This window comes from Panthera uncia, chromosome F2, assembly GCF_023721935.1.
Source record: "Panthera uncia isolate 11264 chromosome F2, Puncia_PCG_1.0, whole genome shotgun sequence".
NCBI lineage: Eukaryota > Metazoa > Chordata > Mammalia > Carnivora > Felidae > Panthera > Panthera uncia.
This window is the reverse complement of record NC_064812.1, coordinates 36328098-36339071: the sequence shown is the minus strand read 5'-3', so window position 1 is coordinate 36339071 and position 10974 is coordinate 36328098. Positions and strand designations below refer to the sequence as shown.

The 10974-nt window shown below is 41.7% G+C and overlaps 1 pseudogene; it reads right to left on the bottom strand.

The window, feature by feature from the left end:
* Positions 1-6060: 6060 nt before the first annotated feature.
* Positions 6061-8542, bottom strand: LOC125924226 (40S ribosomal protein S20-like; annotated as a pseudogene).
* Positions 8543-10974: the final 2432 nt, after the last annotated feature.

Below are 10974 nucleotides of genomic sequence, written 5' to 3'. Positions count from 1 at the left end.
ACGGTTTTCTAAAGTGAATTACCCTTGGGTTACTGCCAGAAGCAAAGCAGTAAAAATGTAACTTCCTAAAAGCACTCGTAACCAAGGGAGAAATAAGTTTCTGCCCCCAATTTTGCAAGCAACTATTAAAAAAAAAAGAAAGAAAGAAAGAAAAGAAACAGGCTTAAGAATGATGAATTTATACTTGGGTAATATAAAGAATGAAAGCAAAACTAAAACATGCATAAAGTGCCTCACCCAAGATGCCTAGTCCTAGATTAAATTATGAAGGAAGCAAACCCCGACTTCCTGCCTTCTTCCTCTACTTGCTTTCAGAAAAGTATCTGATAAACTCATTTATACTAAAGTATAAATGACTAACAATGATTAATGGATTACCTTCTATAGGGGTATTTGCTTTATTTATTTTTAATTTTTTAGAATATTTATTTTTGAGAGAGAGAGAGAGAAAGAGCATGAGTGGGGGAGGGGAGAGTGAGAAGCAGACACAGAATCTGAAGCAGGCTCCAGGTTCCAAGCTGTCAGCACACAGCCCAACGTGGGGCTCCAATGCAGGAACCACAATATTATGACCTGAGCCGAAGTCGGATGCTTAACTGACGGAGCCACCCAAGCGCCCCAGGAGTATTTGCTTTAAAAGTAGGGAAATAGTCTTTGCCAAACCGTTGAAAGTTGAAAGTGGTAGTGGTAGAATTTCAGCAAAGCCCAACAACCATCCACAGACAAACTGTACTGTCTTGAGAGAAGTGTCTGTATTTGCTAGTCCTTTCCATGGCTCACTCTCCATTTTCTCTAGCTCCCTCTGCCCCTCCCTCCCCCACCTCTTTGGTTTGGAATACTTTTGTATTTACACAAAAGTTGCAAAGGTAAGACAGAGAACCCCCCAAAATCCCTTACCCGGTTACTTCTAATGTCAACATTTTATACTATTATGGTACGTTGTCAAAACCAAGAAACTAACATCGGTACATCACTATTTGCTGCACTCTTAGGGGTTCGCCAGTTTCTCCAGTAACGTTCGGTTTCTGTTTGACCCCGTACAGGACGCCACATCGCATGTAGCCCATAGGCGGTGATGGCTCTGATTCTATGTCTCTGGCCCCTCTGAGGAGCCCCAGACTGGCCTATCTAAAACCGGCACATAGCATTTCACTTGTGTTCTACTAGGCGACTCAGACTTACACTTCCCACACTGAACTCTTGACTTGCGCCCTGGAACCTGCTCTTCCCCTGGTCTTCTTCACGTGGCAGCTCCTTTCCACCAGTTGCTCAGGCCAAAAACCTAAGAATCACTGTCGGCTCCCCTCTTTCTTTTATACCGCACATCCAACCCATCGGCAAATCCAACTCTGCCTTTGAAGCTACCCTGATTCTAACCATTTGTCACTCTATCCACTGCCATCCTCCTGGTCCAAGTCACCATCTTTCAACCTGGATGATTGCGATGGCCTCCAAACTCTTCATCCCGCATCTGCCCTTACCCTGCCCCCTGCCTTCCCACCACCCCAATGTATTATCAACATGGGGATACTTTTTAAATGTAAGTCTGAGCATGTTAGTGCTTTTCTTGAACGCTCCGATGGCTTCTGTTCTCAATCAAATTAGAATCTGAAGTCGTTACTGAGACTATAAGGTACCACGTGATCTGCCTCCTCCCCTCACTCTCAGTCATAATTTCCTACCATGCTCTCTCCCATTTACTCCACTCCAGCCACATTCACCTCCTTGCTCTTTCTTTGATTTACCAAGCATGTTTTGCCTCAAGGCCTTGGACTAGCTATTGTCTCTGCTTGGAATGTTCTGTTCCCAGATGTCTGCCTGACTTGCAGGGCAGGGAGATAAGGTAGGCTTAGCAAGGTAGGGGGACTTGCTCCTCCAGGTTTTCCATGGACTGTAGTGACTTTAAAGGTGAAAAGCCCCATATCCCAGGAACCCCTTCAGTTCCTGGCAGACCGGGACAAGTGGTCACCTAGCAGGGGTACGTGTGTGCAGGGGAGGTTGCAGGGGGGTGGGTGGCAGGCATTCAATATGGTGGTCACAGAAGGTCTCACGGACAAGGAGACATTTGGGCAAAGGCTTGACAGAGGCGAGAGATTTGGTTTGCCATTCCTTAATGTTTGATTCCTGGGGGCCAGTCTATAGAATCTGTTGAGCACAGATAAAGGAAACCCCAATGGTTATCAAAAATACATCTTAAAATGTTGTTTTGAATGACTGAACTCTCAGATTTTATGAGATCTGCAAAGCACAGTGGCCAATGAGGCTTTGGAGCCCAGTAAACTTGGAGTCTTGGCTCTGAGGCACGACCTTGAACAAGTTACTTAATTTTTCAAAGCCTGATTTTTCTCGTTTGTAGGATGAGGATTATAAAAACTTCAAGGGCTATTATAAAGATTAAAAGAGTTATTATATATAAAGTATTCTGAACCATTCTGGCAGGTACCAAACACTCAATTATGGTCCATTGTTTTTTTTTTCTCACCGTATTTTTGGTGGGACCTCAATATTATTCAATTTAAGTGCTGTTGTGTGCAGGACACGGGGATAATCAAGACCTATGGAAAAGGAATTAGGGAGAAAGAAGGCCACAAAAGAGTGGGTGTGAAAAATAAGAGTTAATTTAGGTACTTATTCTTAAATAACTTTTGAGATTGTTGTACATTTATATTCAGTTAGAAGAAATAATAGAGATCCCATATAGCCTTCCCCCAGTTTCCCTCAAAGGCAACTTCTTGCATTACTGTAGCACAATATCCCAGCCAGGAAATTGGTATTGATACAGTTCATAGTAGGTACTTATCGTTTTGCGACTGAAACCAAGAGAGTCATTTTCACGGGGTTAAATGAACGGTGCTTCCACCTTGGGGGATGGGGTGCCCTGGACCAAAGATAACAGATCAAAATTCACTTCAATGCTGGACTGTCGCAGTGGGGGCCTCACCTTGCCACCTTTGCTCCAATCCACTGTAAATCACAGACTGTGCTTCTGATAGGATCACGTTTAGCCATGTTCTCTTTTGTCTCGAGCATAATCAAAGCTACCACTTACCCAATGTTTACTATGACCACAGGCTCTGTGCTAAATGCTTTTTTGCATCATCTCGATCTTTACGGCAGCCCGATGAGGTAGGTGATAAAACTGTCTCTGTTTTATAGATAGTGAAACAGATCTAGTAAGATGAACCGATTTGGCCAGGTCATATATTCGGGAAGTAAGAGAGCTAGGATTAAAACGCAGGACCGCCTGATCCCAAGGCTATTCTTACCCACCCACACATCCCTCTTACACTCATGGCAGAATATAGTGAAAAGAGACTGGATTAACTTAGGCCTAGGACAGGTGTTTTCTTTTCTTCCTCAATGAATTCACAATTGAGTTGGTGAGGCAGAATATGAACACATACATGATCATACAATGCAGTACATGGAAACGTACATGGAAAGCACCAATCTCCAGTTGGGAGATGTTTTCTATGGGAAGTAGATGGGCAATACAGGCTGGGCGGTGAATGTGGGCCCGGACTTAACACATGTGAGTTCTGGCAGAGCTCACACTCCCACGACACCCATATTGGGTGTACCCCTACCTTCCCGCCTTCCCATGTTTTCTCTCATCCCCTTCAACCACACAGATGTGGGTAGACTTTCTTCAGGGTACGTGAGAATCCTAAAGCAAACACATGTAGAGTGCTCACAGTGTCACTGTTCTGAGTCACTGTTCCAAGTTTTACGTACAGTAACTCCTTCAATCCGCACAACAACCTGTAATACTGTTGTTGGCCCCATTTTACAGATGAGGATTTGAAGCGCAGAGAGGTTAAGGAGTTTACCCAAGGTCATCCAGTTAGCAAGTGAGGGCCAGGATCTGAACCCAGACAGTCTGGGTCTAGACTCACTGCTTCTGACCTTGGTGCTCCAATATAATTGTTGCTTTCCTGCACGCAAGCCTTGGCAGAGGTCCTGTCCTCTACTTTGCAAGTCCTTTTTACACATCTCTATTTAGAAAGTCTCCCCCGATCAAAACTCAAGTTAAATAGCACAACAGGAATCACCATAAGGGAAGCAAGCACTTTCTGAACAACAAACTTCTGCGATTGGCCTAGGGCCCAGTGACTCACATCTCGTTTTCACAACGATCCTACGAGGTTTTTGAAAATGAGGAAATTGAGCCTTGGAGACATTAAGTAACTTGCTCAAAGGCTGAGGCTGCCATCCAAAACCCAAGCCTGCCTCTCTGTAGCTCATGTCTCAAATCACTCCCTTCATTGAAGACTACCCACCCCCCACCCAACAGTCACACCTGTCCCTGCTCTCCACTAGCCACACACATTCTGCACCTATTGAGAAATCTTCCCACATGGCCTTGATGATCCTCTCAGTCACATGCCTCTCCAGCCAAGGGTGGCTCCAAATGTCTGGAACCACAGGGCACACTTCATAGGATACATAAACTCTCAAGATTCTAGAGCTAGAAAGCGCCCAGAGATAGTCAGACCCTCTACTCACCCCAGGCAGCATCTCCTACAATGACCATTCATTCATTCATTCATTCAGCAATGACCACCTGCTATGTGCCAAGCATGTCCCAAATAATGGGGTTATAGCAACAAACAGAATGGACCAAATTCTTCATCTCCAAGAGATTCTATTCTAGCTGAGGAAGATTAACAGTAAGCAAGATAAAAAAGTAAAATATATAGGATGTTGGGTGTTGCTATATGCTATGGAGAAAAAATAAAGTGCAGAAGGGGAGGCAGAGGATGTGTGTGTGTGTGTGTGTGTGTGTGTATGAGAGAGACAGAGACAGAGACAGGTATTAGGTTGGCCAGTGGTAGTCTCTCTGAAAAGGATTTCTCCCTCAAAAGTCTGTCATCCACCATTTGCTTATATATGTCTAGCTACAAGAGGTCATTCCCTTAGAAGGCATTCATTTCATTTTTAGCAAGCTCTAATTGTTCTGAAGTTTATTGAATCCTCTCCCGTGACTTCTACCCTTTGCCCTGAGTTCTGCCTTCAGTTAGTTACTATACCCGGCAAGCCTAACCCACCTCCTAGGACAGATAGCCCCTCTAGTTGTGTTTCCTTGAAGCAGCTTCCCCCAAACCCTAACATCCTTAGTTCCTTCAGCTGCTTCTTGAATGACATAGTTTTCATTCCTACCCCCAGATGACTGCCTTCCTTTCAATGCACTGCCCTTTATCTAAGAAAGGAATGTGAGTTGATCAACACAGAATATTCCAGAGTATTGCTCCCTGAATATGATCGCAATACTATATCAAAACAAAACAAAACACATTTTAAGTTTTATTTATTTATTTTGAGAGAGAGAGAGACAGAGAGACAGACAGACAGCATGAGTGGGGGAGGAGCTGAGAGAGAGAATCCCAAGCAGGCTCCGCACAGCTAGCATGGAGCCTGATATGGGGCTTGAACTCATGAACGGAGAGATCGTGACCTGAGCTGAAACCAAGAGTTGAATGCTTAACCGACTGAGCCCCCCCGGGCGCCCCAAAACAAGACAAAAGTTTAAACTCTATCCTAATTGGAGCTCAGCCCTCACTGGGGAGAGCCAATCTAGCATCTTCAGAACCTGGAAGCTATGGGGAGGTCCTGGGGCCAGTGGAGGGGCAAGGCTTTCCTTCCTCAGTGGGCTTACATTCAGTGGGGATTTCTAGAAGGAGGCAAGAAAGGGAGTCCAAGGTGAAGAGCAGCAGTATGAGGAAGAACCTGTCCTTGGTGGTGGGCAGAGGTCCTGGCAGGTGAGTAAAACACACTATTAGAGGAAGGGTGCAGAAACCAAATAGCCTGTTGTAGTTCTGACTTTTCTACTTAATTAGAAGATCTTTATATATTAAGGAAATTAACCCTTTGTGCTATATGGTACAACTACTTTTTTCCAGTTGGTCATTTGGCTCTTTCCTTTGTTTATGGTATTTAAACAATTTTTTTTAATGTTTGTTTTTGAGAGAGAGGGTGGGGGAGGGGCAGAGAGAGAGGGAGACACAGAATCTGAAGCAGGCTCCAGGCTCTAAGCTGTCATCACAGAGCCCAGCACGGGGCTTGAACTCACCAGCCACGAGATCCTGACCTGAGCGGAAGCCGGATGCTTAACCGACTGAGCCCCCAGGTGTCCCTGCTTGTGGTATATTTTTCTATGTAGAAAGTTTTCTTTTCTGAGTGGTCAAATGTATCCATCTTTTCATTTTTGGCTTTTTTTCTGCTCCTTCTCCTCCTTCACATATATCCTATTTAGAAAAGCCTTCTCCATTCCGACATTATAAAAACCATCTCCCACATCATCTTCAACTATTTTTATTATTTCACTTTTTACATTTAAATCTTTGATCCATCTGAAATTCATTCTGATACACCACTTATTGTTCATTCACTGTATGTGCCAGGCACAACGTGCAGCATTTTACATATGTTACCTTATTTAATAATGATAATTATGATGATACCAATGGGGTATTGTACCAACAGGGACATTGAAGCTTAGCAAGATGAACTCAGCCAAGATCATACATCCAGTAAGTGTCAGAATAGAACCCAAGTCAGCCTGAGTTCAATTTTTTTGCTTTTCACTGTAATATTTATGAGAGGCATCCTGTTATCTGGAAATCCCAGCTTCATCACCACACATTTCAAGAAAGATCGTCATTGAGTATGTGATGATTACTGCCCATTCCGTGAGGTGCAAAGGACTGGGAAGGAACACTGAGGTGGGCTACTGATTGTCACCCAAAGTCACTCTCCACCTGGGTAACTGACTTATGCCCCTGCCTCGAAGCTGAGGATTCAACTTCTCTTAGCAAAATGATGGGTTATTAGATTAAGTTGCACCAAGTAGGCACAACTGTGACTATTAAATTCATGAATGTAAGAGTCTTTTGAATTTCCCTTGTCATGGGACAGTAAAGATCCCAAAGTTTGGAAGAGGTCCAACCTGCAGGTAGAACATAATTACCGAAATTTATTGATTCTTAGATACGCATCTTGTCACATTTAACATCTCTGAAATTAAGATGCATCTTCTGATCCATGGTATTCTAGAATTGCTGCACCAGACATGATGTAGCACCAGCTGCCTGCACATGTACCAACCTGCTTTGTATTTCTAATGGCACAAATGGACAACAGCAACTCATCAACTTTTCATTCAACAAACAATTTAAGGACCGTTTCAGGAAGTAATAAAATCCCGGTTGTTTTCTGAAATCCTCTGCTGACACCTTCTAAAAAGATAAAGAACCTGTATTAAAATGGGGGGTAGAGGGTGGAGCCATTGGCTTGAAGAAAATCCTTGAAGGAACCGTTTAAATAAATGCTGCCTCACTGATGTTCCTGGTGGCACAGAGGACAATTGTGCTTGGAAAAACAAGACATATATATCCCAACTTTGAAGTGCAACGCATTTCAGAAGATCGGACTCCAAAGGAGACATTTGGGAGAACAGTTTAACCTATTTATTTCTCTTATATTTTCCTTCTGTGCTAGGCACAATTGATGTGATAAAATCTATTAAGCCTCTTTCTTAGTAATTCATAATCAACTAATTCAAAAAGCTAATTTCAGCATCAGCAATAGTGACTTCAACCTGCATTCCTGGCTCTATACTGATGGAAGTAATCTGCTGAACAATTTTGGAAGAAATAGCCAAGTCCATGGTCACTTGTGGATTCCCATCTGGAAATCATCCCAAGTCCTAGACCCTGCAGCATGAGGAATTTTTCTCGTAGTGATCCTAAGAGTCTTGGTGGAAGACTAAGTCCTTTCACTTGGAGGTTCTTTTCCTTTATGCCTCCAAACAAGTCTGCTGACACTTCTGCAGGGGGCTTTCTGTTGAGGCTGGTTAGTGAGACTCTAATTCCATGAATCCCCCCCTCTGGCACCATGGGTGTCTTTCTGGTGTCCTTAAAAACCCCCTGAAGCCAAGACTACACTGTATGTTAACGAACTTGAGAATTAAAAAAACAAAAACAAAACAAACAAACAACAACAACAACAAAAACCCCAAAAGCCCGTTCCTGGGTAAGAGCTAACAGCTGTAAGTCGGGAGCTGCAACAACCCCCCTACATCTGCCTCAAAGAGCTATTAAAGTTCAAAAGTTCTTTCAATGATTATAAAATAAAAGTGCGAGGTGATCTGAAAGCACTGTGTCCTAGTTCTATTGATGGCATTCCCTCCACACTTCTCAGTGGTTCTAAGTCCTGGTGCATCTTGTAATCAATGGCATCTCAGATTAGATGAAATAGGCTAGTTTCAGCTTTGAAGAGGTAGAGGTCAGAGAGCCAGTGAGAGAAGTACATGAGGTCATTTGGCCATTGTTGCATATTTATCACATTGAACTCAGTCTGTAGGAGACTGACTATATCAATGGATCTAATGATTTTCCTAGCTTTCCACATTTTGTATTATGCCCTTAAGCAGGGTGTTCCTCATTGTACTTACCTTTGTAGCCAGAATGTAGGATTTTACCAGGATCCTTATTAAATTTCCTCTTGCTGGCTCTGGCCTGTTATTCCCATCTGCCAAGATCATTCTAGATCATGATTCTCTCATTTACAGCATTAGCTATCTTCTCTCTAGCTTTCTGACATCTGTAAATTTGATAAGCACAACTTCTATCCTTTATCCAAGTCATTAATAAAAATGTTGAGCAAGTCTGGTACAATTTTGTAGATTCATGGCAGGCATTAGTGATTCCCTCAGGTTGGTGTAAATATACAGATCAACTCTTTCTGTACAGGCATTTTACCCAGTTGTAAGTCCACCCTTCTGAAATATAGTGCAATTGTTAGGTGCCCAAGCTTTGATCTCAGAGTAGACCCCTTAAACCCTAGTTACGTGATCCTGAGAAAATTACCTGATAAATCTCTGCTTAGTTTCCTTATGTGTAATTTTTTTTTTTTTTTTACTTTATAGGGATGGGTTGAGTATTAAATGAATTAATAGTCACAAAATGCTTAGCACAGTTCCTGACATATAGTGGGCTCTCAAAAAATGATAATGATTCTATCAATTTTCTCAGATTTCTCAGTCTTGCTCAATGCATATCATGAGACACTTTGCCAAATGCCTAGGAAAAACTCAATATAAACTAACTTCATCATTCCACTGTTTTAGCAGACTCAGAAAGAAAGAAGAAAGAAAGAAAGAAAGAAAGAAAGGAAGAAAGAAAAAGAAAAGAAAAAAGGAAATAGACCAGTTTAGTATGTGTAGTTTTTTTTATAATTTATAACTTGACTATTTTCAACAAGGGATTGATGCAGTTAAAAATAAAAGGCCACATATAGATTCATTTGTAGTGACTCCTGGTGACTCTTAATAATCAACACTGCATTTTTAAGTGCTTACAAACACTGTTAATAACACTGTTATTTCCAAAGTTTTGCTGCGAATCCATATAAAACTGACAATTCTATATTTTCTTAAATCCCTCTTTTTGCCACCTAATGGCAACCAGTATTTGCCTATCTCCAAGTTTCTAGTGATTCTACCATTCTCTAGGACTGCTTAAAGATTGATGTTGATGTTTGTATGATCACATCTGCAAGTTATTTTATTATCCTAGATGAATTCTGTCAGATTTACAGAATTAAACCCATTTGAGGCAGCTGGTACTCTCTTATCATCTCCTCATTTATCTTGGATGTCATTTCCTTATAACTGCTGTCGTTCTGTCCATAAGAGTAGTGGTTTAAATCTTTAGAGCATAATCACGATGGCTTGGAGGAAGCAGAGTCTATTAGAAATGCATATTCACAGGCTGTTCCCAGAGATTTAGGCTTAGTACCTCTAAGATGGGATCAGGGAATACACATTTTAACAAACATTCTGATGCACCACCTTGTAGAAACACCTTACATAGTGAAAAATTATGGGAAGTTATTCGGTAATTATGATTTTTCTTGTAATGGTCTTATACAATGTTCTTACGTTCTTATATATGTTAGTGTTACATATCTCTCCCAAGAAGTGATGGTAGTATTTTTTTTTTCCTAAGAGGGGGTAGGGGTGGAAGAAGAGGGAGAGAGAGAATCTTAAGCAGACTCCAGGTTCAGCACAGAGCTTGACACATCGCTCGGTCTCACCACCGTGACATCATGGCCTGAGCCTAAATCAAGAGTTGGGACGTTTAACCAACTGAGCCACCCAGGTGCCTGAATTGATCATAGTCTTATCTCGTTGGTGGTTTTAATCTAAATATGGCTTGTAAAAAGCCTTTTGTTTAGCATTTCTCATAAACCTCATATTATCCTGGATTTTGATCTTCCTGAACTGCTCACCAAGCAGGTGTCTTTTAAAAATTATTCTCTTGTGAATGAATAAAGAAGATGTGGTATGTGTGGATGTGTATATACACACAATGGAATATTACTCAGCCATAAAAAGGAATGAGGTCCTGCCATTTGTGACAACATGGATGAACCTAGAAGGTATTATGTCAAGTGCCAGAGAAAGACAACTCCCATATGATTTCACCTATATATGGAATCTAAAAAGCAAAACAAAATGAACAGACAAAAAATTAAATACAGGGAACAAACTGTTGGTTGTCAGAGGGGAGGTGGATAGGGGGATGGGCAAAATAGATGAAGGGGATTAAGAGCTACAAGCTTCCAGTTATCAAACAAATAAATCATGGAGGTAAAAAGTACAGCATAGGGAATATAGTCAATATACTGTAATAATATTGTATGGTTACAGATGGTGACTACCCTTCTTGTGTTGAGCACTGAGTAATATACGGAATCGTTGAGTCAATATGTCATACACCTGAAACTAATATATCACTGTGTGTTAGTTATACTTCAATAAAAAATTAAAAATAATAAAGTTAATTGTTCTCGGTTATGGGCCATACCTGTCATTGTTAGTATGTGTACTTTAACAGCTTGAGCTCTTTGGGGTACTCTCTGTGCAGTCCAACCTTGACTCCTTCACATGCTCACAGGGCATAGCCTTGTGAC